The 12,776-nt window shown below is 40.1% G+C and overlaps 1 protein-coding gene across 1 annotated transcript in view; it reads right to left on the bottom strand.

The window, feature by feature from the left end:
- Positions 1-346, bottom strand: part of HERC2 (HECT and RLD domain containing E3 ubiquitin protein ligase 2) — a 105,314-nt gene extending 104,968 nt beyond the window's left edge. The window contains exon 1 of the mRNA XM_080613001.1: positions 250-346. The gene's annotated coding sequence lies outside the window, so the exon portion shown is untranslated. The remainder of the gene's footprint in view (positions 1-249) is intronic.
- Between the last annotated feature and the right edge of the window lie 12,430 nt (positions 347-12,776).

Raw genomic sequence — 12,776 nt, 5'->3', positions numbered from 1 at the left:
GGCAACCCTCTCTCCCAGGCGCACCCCCCGCCAGCCTTCCCTCACGTTTCGCTGTCACCGCCCCTCACGGCCCCCGGCCGCGGCGATAACGCGGGGCGGGGGCCGCCGGGCGGCGAAAGGCCCCGCCGGGCAGGGGTCGCTGCATACAGCGCGGGGGCCGCCCTGCCCCCTACTGCGGCCAGCTCCACGGGGCGGGGAGGAGGGGAAGCGCGCCCGCTCCCCACCACCGCCAAGCTCCCTCGCACTCACCAGCCAGCCGCGACAACGGCGGCGGCGACAGCTCCTCGCTTCTCGCCTCGCTGTACCACCGCCGCTCGCTCGGTCCCGGTTAATCCTCGCCCCTCCTTCCCTAGCCCGCCCCCCCACCCGCTCCTCCGCCGGCAGAGCCTCTCGCCGGTCCCTCCCTATCTCCCTCGGTACTGGAGACACGGGAAACTCGGCCAATTCGCGGCTCAGCCCCCAGTGCGCCAGCAAAGCGCTCGGCCAATCAGGAGAGGAGCGGGAGGCGGGACATCCTGTCCCGGGGCAGTGGGGAGCCTAAGGATAACGCCGGGACCGGTCGGCAGCGGCGCGGCAGAGGTCTCTGTTGGGTGGGATGCGGAGATTAAAAACCTTAGGGTTTGGTGGTTGTTTTTTATAAGTCCCGTTAGAGACGATCTGCAAACTATACTGTTGAGTTGGTTTCTAAAATGAAAAGCGGCATTTACATATTTCAGAGCACAAGGGTCAATAGTGAGCAATTCAGACGCAAAAAAAATGGCAGAAACAGCCTGAAGGAGTCGAGGCTGGAAAAGGGGAGATGATGCCATTACACACAGGAATGATGCTGAGGAAGAAAGTAGGAACTGCCTAATGGCAGGAGATGTCTGAAGACTGGAGCCAATTGTCCCTAGCTGTTAGCGCTCAAGTGAGAAACTGCACTGAGCAAATAATAGGATTGTTTGGGTTGGAAGGGACCTTAAAGCTCATCCGGTTCCAACCCCCCTGCCATGGGCAGGGTTATCTTCCACTAGACCAGTTTGCTCAAAGCCCCATCCAACCTGGCCTTGAACACAGCTAGGGATGGGGCAGCCACAAGTCCTCTGGGCACTCTTACCACTCTTGACTCTTACCACTGTCACAGTTAAGAATTTCTTGTGCCTAAATCTCCTGTCTGTCAGCTTAAAGCCATTCCCCCTTGTCGTGTTACTACATGCCCCTGTAAAAAATCCAGATTTCTTATATGCCCCATTTGGGCACTGGAAGCTGCTCTAAGGTCTCCCCAGAGCCTTCTCCATGCCGAACAGCCACAGCTCTTTCAGCCTGTCTTGGCAGGAGAGATGCTCCAGCCCTCTGATCATGGCCTCCTCTGGACTTAGTTGAGCAGGTCCACGTCCCTGTTGTGCTGAGAACCCCAGAGCTGAACACAGTACTGCAGGTGGGGTCTCACAAGAGCAGAGTAGAGGGGCAGGATCACCTGCTGGTCACGCTGCTTTTGGTGCAGCCCAGGATACGGTTGGCTTTCTGGGCTGCGAGCACACACTGCTGGCTTGTGTTTAGCTTCTCATCAAGCAACACCTCCAAGTCCTCCTTCTCAGGGCTACTTTGAGTCCATTCTTCTTCCAGCCTATATTTGTGCTTGGGATTGCCCCAACCCAGGACAAGGACCTTGCACAAAAGTCATACTTCAGCGTAAGTTTTTTGGGAGTGATGAAATATATCCACAGTCTGGAATTCAAATTAACAAAAAGTAAAGTTTTTTACAATCCTTACACTCCAGTTGCCAGACAGCTAAGGATTTTAGGAGCAAGGCTTGGCAGCTGGTACCATGATTGGCTTTGACCAACATGAAGCCACAGGCTGAATGTCAATGAAATTCTAATAGAACTGAGTCCGTTTGCTGGCATTTAGGCAAAGGTATACAACATTTATTTGTTATTATTTAAGAATCACTGTAATAAAACACGGTGCTTCAGGGTTCATTTTCAAAGTGACAAATGCAACCATGACCTAACCACTTAGCCTGTCATTTACCACAGACCTTTCTTGGATCAAGACACAGTAGCCAATTTAAGTAAAATACCATAAAAATTTTCTGAGGTGCCTGAAAATTTATATAAAGATATCGAAATACCCAATTTCCTCAAGTTACTCCAGAAACTTTAAAATACAAACCTTCAAAACCAAAGGTAGTTTCCCTGGAAAAATCTGTCCAAATGCCTACATCTCAAAAGCCTTAAGTTTAACACAAAGGGACTGGAAGTTTTTCATGCATATCATGTTGTATCTATCTATTCTGACTACTCCATGGTTGAGCAAGAATTAGCACACTAGAATGAGAAATACTTTCGTGTCTTCTTACCCAGTAAACTGGAAATATAAGAAAATAGTCATACTGTCATATTCCAAGTAGGGATAGAAACCGCTTTGGAATGTGTGGAGCCTAAAGCAGAAGGAATTAGGAAAATGTCAAAACCACAGTGTCCGCTGTTTGTACTTACTGCTTGTTTAAATGGTTTGCAAGTCAGATCTAAGTGAGATACTTCGCATGTGCGACATTCACTGCCATTTTTTGTTTGGCTCTTCAAGAAGATCATCTTTACACAATCTGAATTTATTTGAGAGAGTTTTCTTTTGTCAAATAACAAATGTCAGTAGCCTGTTGCTGGCACTCTTGATGTGAATAAAGTGAAGTGTGCATAACTAGCTAACTTGTCAGACTTGAATCACTGGCCCAATTAGCAGGTATGCGCCCACTTCAACAAAATTCGAAACATATTTGGTTGCAGTAACCATGGAAATTCAAAGCCAGAAATACTTCTGAAGAATTTATGGATTATTTTGTATTTCCTGATTTAGATTTCACTTTTGATGAATAATTTTTGTTTGCATTTGAAATGCACTGTGATAGCATGATGCAATGCCAAATGACATTCTCATTTATAAAAATATGTACCCACCAGAAAGAAAAGTATGTCTGGTACGACAACATGAATAAATACTTGGATAATATTATTAAAAATAATTTTACTTTTACAAATAATCAGAAAATTCGAAGACGCTGGAACCTGAAATTTCTTTATATATGTATTTGCAGTATTAAGTCTACCAATAACTGTTCTTCTGCTGTTATTTAAATAACAATGGCATTTTGTTTCACTTCAGACTGACCAAGGTAATAAAGATGATACATACAGGTCAGACAGATTTCAGGAGGCAAATCCAAGCCAAATAGTTGAAGTGTTACCACTCCAAGTCTTGTGCTCCACTCTTCTGATGTATATTTCAATCTTAAAGCAGGGTTCTGTGATCCTCTGAATCAGTTCTCCAGCCATCATCGTTTGTGCCCCAGCTTGCTAAAGTAACCTACTTTACACACAAGAAAATCATTAAGTGGATCTGATGGCCCTGCCTGACATCCTCAGGAGCTGCAGGGCAGACTTCTTGTGAGTTGGAATTAACTTCATCTCTCTACTTTCACTGCAAGTCTGCCAAAACCCTTGCACATCTTTCTTACTTCCTCCAGAGAAATGGCTGGATGTGGAAAAATCTAGCTTCTGTGGTCAGACACAGTCTTTCATTACATGTGTCTGCTTCTAGGCATATGGTCAAATCACTGTTATTATACATTAAGCAAAAAGTAAATACATCAGAATGAAAGGCACAATAAAATCAAGGGGTCACACTTTCTGGTCCACTCTTGGAACACCTACAAACAATACAGAGTGCTTTAAAAATGTCTGTCTCTCAGCGGGAGACCTCTCTTGTTGTAAGTATGGCAGAGAAGCTATACCATCTTCAACAAGAAAAGAGGCACTGTAGAGATGCAGGATGTAGAGAAAAAGAAGGAGGGTTGTAAATGTGGGATCTGTGCAGACCATGAAAAATTAAAGAATGTAGGGTTGATAGTATGAATGCTTCCCTCCTCTCACATCCATGCAGTGCCAATTTGTAGCACTGTCAGGCAGGCCTAAGGAGGTAGGGAAGAATAGACACTAACTGAATAAAGTAAAACTATCCCAGTAATGTAAAGCAGAACATACAGAAGAAAGAGAAGTATTTTTGGGCAATCTGGGCAGCACCGTATTTCTTTTTATTTCACTTGTGACAATGGGTCCATAAGTATTGACAAAGTCAGTCTCAAAAATTGAGGCAATTGCATTCTCAAGTAAAAATCCAAAACCTTAAGAGCCAACAAACAAGTTATGAGAATGAACCTTTTTTTTAATCAAAAACGACCAAAAATAGGCAAATATATGTTTACATAAAAATAGTATCTAGTCCTACCTGCAGGCCCTGTAGCTATAAGCGTGAAATTTTCGCTAATTAATAATTATTTAAACTGTGTGAGCTCTAGGGAATCCGTTCTCATTCTAACAGTGATAGAATGTGGGGCATTTTTTTCTCTCATTAGTGAATATCAAGAATTGTTATGCATGCGAATGGGACACAAAACCATCTCTGTAAGAGCAGTGCCTAACTGTTCACTGCAAGACAATGCCTTTTTTGTTTGTGATATTTTCAAGAGCCATTTGTGTGGAGCTCTCCCACTGCATTTATTATGTGTTATTGTGTATTATTATCCACAAAATGCAAAATCCAGGCAGCTCTAGGCTTAAAACAAGTCTCAAGAAAGAATTTCCTGGCTTACTTCTCAGTGATGAAGGTTTTTTCAAAGAAAGTGAGAAACTTCTACAGTTAGCCTTTATTATTTTAAAACCCTCTGAACTGTTTGCCAAAATTTTGGTTTGAGACAATTAAAAGCTCCTTATGAGGGCAATTATTTTTTTATTATATTAATTGTGAAGAAGGCCGTCAGTTCAGATTGGTCAATACATATTGTTATGGCACACCAGTGCTTCCTACAGGGGGAAAACTGTCCTTTTTTTCCCCCTGTAGGAAAACTGTGTCCTTCCCACATACACTAGTGTTTCTGAATAGTCACAATGGAACTTTCTACTAGCCAGTTTTATTAGTGAATAAATATTTTTTACATACGAAGAACAATCAGACAAAGGAAGCAGCTTCCATGCTCAAAAATGCAAGCCTCTTGCAAACAATATACTAAACCCTCATTCCTCATGCCTCCACGGGACAATGAAACCAGATCTTCCATCTCTGTGCATGGCTTTCTGCTCCTTTGTCACCTTCAGTGGTAACAGCCCTGCTACTTCTCATCCTTTCCTCTAACATATCTCTGTTGCAACCTATGTCCTTTTCATTCATTACTTTTATACATTTCCAAAGTGATTTCAGTCCTACCTTTATAGGGCAGTGAAACATCTGTTCTAGTTTGGAAACTGTATTGTTCCTCCATTAAAGAGAAATAGGTTAACCCCTCCCTGGCTTTTTTTTCTAACCCTGATTGTAAGGGACAAATATTGCTTACACCCAAAATTTCAACAAGTTCTTCTCCTGTGACAGTTTTTATTAGAATCCATTGTTAATTAAATTTTGCATAGTTAATTATTTTTAAAATTAGGGTGAATCCTAATTCAGTAACGTTTCAGAAAGAAGTAACTTTTCAGCAACTTCATTAAGCTGAGAAATTCATCCTCTATATCCTTTATTTTACTCATCCAATGCCAGCCACAGTAGTTTATAGTACCCCAGAAAAAAACAATCCCAAAAGCTTGCTTTCCAGGTTACGTCTTCCATTACAGAGAAGAAAGGTTGTTTTGCTTCCCCGAGGCTAGCTCCAGTGTTTCTCTCCAGGGAGTCTCTTGCTTTACAGCCCAAACCAGTCTGATCTGATTTTATCCTACAGATCTGAATTCAACAACAATAATGAATTCTCTGTGGCTGTTCTTCTTATTTCTTCAAACTATCAATTCGAAGTAATCACTTCATAAAATGTTTGAGATGGATGTTGTTCTCTGACTTGCAAAGTAGCTGTGGAAATGCTAGCTTGAGTATGCTCACTAGACAGATCTTCAGGAGACTTTGGAAGTAAACACTATGTAAATATGCAGATATCCATTACAGACCTCCTGAAGTTAAAAGCTTTTGGTGTACAGTAACAGACATATCAGAAATTCAGATGGAAAAAAAAGTATATTCCATCTACTAAACAACCTCCATAAGCTCTCTATCATTTTCAAATTAAATACAATTAACTTCAAGCGAAGCAGAAAATGTTTGCATTTAAAGGCAATTTCAATTACAGGAATATTCTGTGTAAGATTTGCTAATAATACCATCTAAAGATACATTACACCTACAAATATTAGATTTTCAAAATGATCAAGATATAATTTAAAACTACACCCAAACATCAAGGCAGTGCTAAGGGTAGTAAGAATCAACATGGTATTACACAGGAGGTTGAAATCCTTACTATTATACTAACCCATATATTGAGGGCAGAATTATTGTGTATAATCATCATACGTACTAATAGATCAGTATTTGAATATATAGGATCTGATAGGATGATAGTTGCCTAGTTTACGAATTAACTCATCAATGAGCAATGCAACACGGTTTGCAATCACTTAACATGATGGAGAGAAGTTCAGTAGACACTCTGAGCAGCAAGAATATCTCAGATTTTGAATTTAAGCACATAGACAAGAATGATGCATTTTTTGTCTTAAATTATTATGCAAATCATTGACCACTGCAGAAGACTTAGAAAAAAAATGGAAATTAATTGGCCAAATGAGAAAAGCATTAAATCCATTACATCTCTGAAACAAAAGTCTTATGGCCTTTAGTTAGGGTAGGTGGATGCAGCAGGAGGAAACTTTACTAGATGGAGATGGGAACAGTGTCTTTAAGCCAATAATCAGAGCATGAGAAAAATTTCCTAATATATAAGAAAGAAGCATGAGGCTAATTTTAATTCTTTCCATATAGAAGCTACCAAGTATTGAGTTTCTCCTAATTCCTGGAAGGTGGCCAATACCACTTCAGCTTTTATACATTGCTTAATATATAGGGAAACACTTTATGACTGCTGATAGGAATCTTTACTTATTTAAGCAACAGAGGAAGCAGTATTTCTGTAAAGGATTTGTTAACCTAGAACCATATGGTATCCTTTCATACAAAAATGCTTCATAAGGGAAAACAACTTTAAGAAAATAAATTCAGAGCAAATTGGACTTATGCCATGTTTTGTACTTACTGCAGGCCGTTGGGAGGGGCGTCAACAGTGGAATAGAAAGGTCAAGGACAGGTTGGTCAAAGCACAAGCCCAAGGATAATGGCTATGGCGGGGGTAGGAGGGAAGGGATTCAAGACAAATTTTTCAGTCTGTCCTTAATATGTAAAACAAATACCAGCCCAAAAGACAATCAGTCTGCTTGGCTTATGAATCGGGCAACTGTCCATAGTCCCCTTTTGACAGAAGTGTAAAAACAGTTGTGGAGAATCTCTCCTGTGTTTCTTCAACATGCCCATTTATAAAGGGAGCTTTTTGCATCTCTTCTGTTTTTTCAATCCCCACCCCAGTTACTACAATTTCAGAAACTGTTTTATCCTCAAGGGAGAGTCGTGTGATATTTAAGATATGCTAATGTATATTGTGCCCTTAAGTTTGGGGAGGGGATGCCAGCAATATTAGTGATCTAAAATTAAGTAATGAGTTCAAACAGGAAGAAAAACAATCTTCCAAGACAATGTGTGCTTCAGCTTGTTCCGGTACTAACCTTCTCTTGACTTTGCAGTATGTTTGCTGCAAGCACAATAAGCTGTCACAACCAACAGCATTTGCACCTGTTGTCTTTCCTGCTTTCAGTATGAGAGTGTTAACAGTTTAATTCTGTATAGCAGTTGGACTCATCTTTGAATTCTTTCTTTGACCCGTAATTTTGTGATTTTGTAATTTTGTGTCACCTCTCAACCAGATCACAGATTTCTCTCTATGCCATGACATTTCAACATACCAGTTACTGGTATTTTTCAAAAATCAGACCATGAATGTCTTTTTTGTCTTATCTCATTCATAATCCTTTAAAGAAAATTAAAGCCTGGGAAATTGCTGCTATGGATCTTCTCTCTGTACCAAGTTCAATTCCTGCTCCATTTAAACACAGCGTATAAGATTTGACAAACATTTATGAAACCTTTGCTGTAAGGTTGACTGTTCCACTACGATAGAAAGCTGTGATGACTATGTTGTGTGGTAAAACTCAAGCTTTATCACAAAAAGTTCAGGGTCCTTCTACAGGATCTCTGCCACTCACACTTTTCTCTCTGTATACACACACATTTCCAAACACTAAATGCATGTCTTCTTCCGTCACCACCTGGAGAGTCTGATTTCTGCTCCTGCTTCTAGCCCAGATGGACTCTAATTTTCATAGAATCATAGAATCAGAGAATGGTTTGGGTTGGAAGGGACCTTAAAAATCACCTGGTTCCAACCCCCCTGCCATGGGCGGGGACACCTTCCACTAGACCAGGTTTCTCAAGCCCCGTCCAACCTGGCCTTGAACACTGCCAGGGACAGGGCAGCCACAGCTTCTGTGGGCAGCCTGTGTCAGTGTCCCACCACCCTCATAGTGAAGAATTTCTTCTGAATCTCCTCTCATCTCATCTCATCTAAATCTTTCCTCTTTTGCTTTAAAGTCATTCCCCCTTGTCCTATCCCTACATGCTCTTGTAAAAAGTCCCTCTTCACCTTTCTTGTAGGTGGAGTACCCCTTTAGGTACTCGAAGACTGTTATAAGGTCTCCCTGGACTGTTCCCTTCTCCAGGTTGATCAAGCCCAACTCTCTCAGCCTGTCTTTACAGGAGAGGTACTCCAGCATGCTGATCATCTTCATAGCCCTCCTCTGGACTCACTCGAGCAGGTCCCCATCTCTCTTGTGTTTCAACATAAAACATTTGGGACAGCAATTTTTTTTAAAGTTCCTTAGCCTTTGTCACTCATACCATCAACCCCCCCCTCCCATTACTGATGGCATTTTAAATTCTTCTAATTTGCTTATTTATTCTCTCATCTCTTTGATACTCTTATTTATTCACATAGCCTCAAGAAAACCTGAGAAAATCTGAGCTGGCTTTGAAGGTAATATACTACATTTGAAAGCACAACCGAAAAATACATCTAGTTTTACAGCATATCGCATTTATAATGAACTAGTTCTGAGGCTGACATTAATGAAGTTGTTTATTGATGTTATTAATTAACAACATTTCATAGGTAAAAAGATCCCTTTACTTTTATGAGTTATTCAGATTGTAAAAGCTTCCCTCCTGTTTTGAGGACAAATAGCTGCAATCCCATTTGAAATCTACAGTTGTATTTATTTCTTGCCTGGGAAATACAACTGAAGACACAAAGTTTGATATAAAGTAGATCAGATATAACTGATTTACAGTGCTATAAACTAGATGTAAATGGAGGACTGGCACCAGATATAAACCACAAAAATATCAGAAATAATCCTGTAGAAACATATTATTTTTATTATAATCAATGACCCCCAATTCACTTCCCACTTACACTGTTGTAAAATACAGCTAGGACTCATTTTGGCTAGTATTACCCACAGTAAGCTAGTTCTTTGAACTACTTCTAGTGCCAGTGACAAGAGATAGACACCTCAAATGCAACCCATTACACACTAAAGCAGGATGGAGGAATTGTACTTAGAAGTACAGGCATCTTTCTACCCACTACACAAGAAAGACAGTGAAGGGAATTCTACAGCAAGATAATAAGACTAAAAGAATGGCTTTACACTCATGGTACTGAGAGTAAAATCTTGTCTTGACTCTTTCAACAACCTTTGAGAAAAATATGCAATATGTTTTGTTGGTGGTTTGTTGTTGTGTTTGGGTTTTTTTATAAGAAAGAAGGTCACAGGACTCTGATCTCATTTCTAAAGTCAATTCCAATGATATGTTAACTCCGCTCATTCCATTTTTGTTAGTCCTGTTACATTATGTTAAGGCTGGCTTACTCCCAAGAAATTACAAACTGAATTCTGTTAGGATTTTATGTATTGACAGTAGAATTCTCTGTGCAGAAAATGCTAGATCAAAATGGTCACTACAACTTCCCTAAAGTATTAGAATAGTTTAAATAAATTTTATCAGCCTAAGCAACCTCAGCAAAAATAGCAATACAAATGCAATGCTTCTTTTCTTAGTAAGTTTTCATTGTTTGATAGTAAAATAACAAGCTAGAATAATGTATTTCATATGTACATGAAAAACAAGTTAGGAAAAAAATAATTCCAAAATATAAGATGACAATATATTTAATAAAACAGTTAATTAATCCATTTGAGAACCTGCTAGGGAAAAAGCACATAATTTAAGCCTATATCCACAGATCATCTATTCCATCAGACCTTCAAGCCCACACAAGTTTCACTAGGAGGTACCTCTTACTGAAGTCTGTTGTACAGTGAGATCTAGAGGTCTAACAGTGATTTTCCAGCACTGAGGAAAAGCTCCAGAAACCTCCGTTTTACAAGTTACTTTAGCACATTCTGACCTTAAACCCTGTCATGAAACCATGCTGATTATGCATTTGTCAAATTATTCTCTGGACTCTTTCTGCTTTCTTACTTCATTCAGACTTTGTATGTGAAAGGAGGCTGCAAACAGAAGGGTCTGATGTCTATTTCTGTTATTCATTAACTGGCTAATTAATACTAATTTTGCTTTTATCTTTCATTCTGGGTACCAGATACTGGAGTTATTCAGACCACAGTCCAAAAAGCCCTTTAGGTCCTTGTAGGTCCTCTTACAAAGTTCAGGGTGTTCATCCACCATTTAATAAAGTGATGTCACTGGAAGAAGAAACACTCCACAGAGCAGAGAAGATGAGATAAAATTTGACTATCATAAAGGCAAACTGAATTTGAAACAAAGAAGGAGGAGCTAAAAAGGCCTGCCTGTGCAAATGATGCTGCCCATCAACTGAGCCATGCCCTTATTTTTCACCTTTTACAGGTGGTCTAGAGTATTAGAGACATTGCTGAAGGTAACATCCCCACCACTATGTCAATCCCCTGCCTATAATTATAGTAAGATAGGAGATGCTGCACATCCATGGCAGTATGTGTTGTGGCAGATTTTTCTCATGCTAAAAAATTAGCAGAAGTAACAAAGCCTTGCTGACTGCTGACTCTCATCAAGTGGCATTTTAGTAGCAATGAGGGCATCAACATACTTTTAATATTTCACTACTTTAATACAAAAAATAAATCATCTAATGCAATCTAATACAGAGGAAATCATGCAGTTCTGTTACAGCTGCTTTTGTATTACTAGACTGCATTTTGGTAAATTGGATATATTTTAGATGACAGAGGTCACAGGGACAATTTGGATAGACTCTCAGTGATGCTTTGCCTTATTTCACTGGCATATAGTGCCTGCTATTAAATCTACATGACAGTCTTGTTAGATTAGTTTAGCTGAAAAGGACTGCTATTGGGCTAAATTGTTAGAGCTTGACCCTTAAAGCATTAAATGTCTACTTTGTAACTGCAATAAAAATTAACACGTCACTAATTTGGTATGTCTAAAATATCACTACAACAAAATAAAGAATAATAGCAATGGAAAAAGTACGAACTAGTAACTCTGCCAATGAAAACTACTTTGCATGTATTAATTCAGCTGTGCTGTTTAGCTTTTCAGAGTCCTGTTTCAGAACTGTACTAATGATACAGAGTAAATATGATTTTGCACTGTAAGACATTTTTGCCTGTTATGCAAATGTTACATTCAAATTTAGCACTCAGCAGCATCCCGTGTATTTCCTTGGCACACCCACTCTGGACATGAAAAGAAATGACAAATGGTGTACAGTTAGTCTCCATTAGCAGCCCAAATGGTAAATGAAGTAACAAATGATTAATTTTTTCACAGATCAGTGCTATTTATAAATAAAGCATCTTGGGTGAGCCATCTTAAGTACTTAACAGAATTCATCCTCTATGTTAAAGATTACAACTCTTGAGCAGTCCTGATTTTCTGTGTTTCACTCAAGAATATTAGAATGACAAAAAGATCACATAAGCTTTACTGTTTTCATCACTATAATGTATGATAATTTGTTATGAACTTCAGTAATACTGTATCATCCAGTTTTGGGTTGGTTTTTTTCTGTTTATTTGGTGCAGTTCTGAACTAAATTGTATTTCTGTAGTTCTCCTACTTATGTTATGAACATTAATGTAAACATCTATTTTGAAATGTATTCAAAAGCCAAGGTATTAATGTATTGCCAGAGACCATTAGCAAGGTTTAGAACAGTGCAGACGAGCCATCCCTGATCATCAGAATGGCACTAAAGAAAAATTTAATATAAGAACTAAACAGCACGAGCCAAAACTTCCAAACAAAAAGCAGATTGCTTGCCATCTGTTTCACCATTACCCACTTGGATGAGATGTTATAGACTCTGTCTTCACGAGAAGCTCAACATGAGCCAGCAGTGTGCACTCACAGCCCAGAAAGCCAGCCATGTCCTGGGATGCAATCAGACTGTGGCCAGCATGTCAAAGGAGGGGATCTTGCCCCTCTACTCTGCTCTGGTAAGCCCCACCTGCAGTACTGCATTCAGCTCTGGGTCCCCCAACACTACAGGGACATGGACCTGCTTGAGCACATCCAGAGAAGTGCCACAAAGATGATCAGTGGGCTAGAGCACCTCTCCAGGAAAGACAGGCTGATAGAGTTGGGCTTGATCAGCTTGGAGAGGACTCTGGGGAGACCTTATGGCACCCTTCCAGTACCTAACAGGGGCCTATGGGAAAGCTGGAGAGGGACTTTTTCCAACAGCATGAAGTCATAAGACAAGGGGGAATGGTTTCAAACTGAAAGAA

This window comes from Psittacula echo, assembly GCF_963264785.1.
Source record: "Psittacula echo genome assembly, chromosome: 3".
Classification (NCBI taxonomy): domain Eukaryota; kingdom Metazoa; phylum Chordata; class Aves; order Psittaciformes; family Psittacidae; genus Psittacula; species Psittacula echo.
Note: the sequence above shows the minus strand (reverse complement) of the source record. Positions and strands in the feature narration are given on the sequence as shown.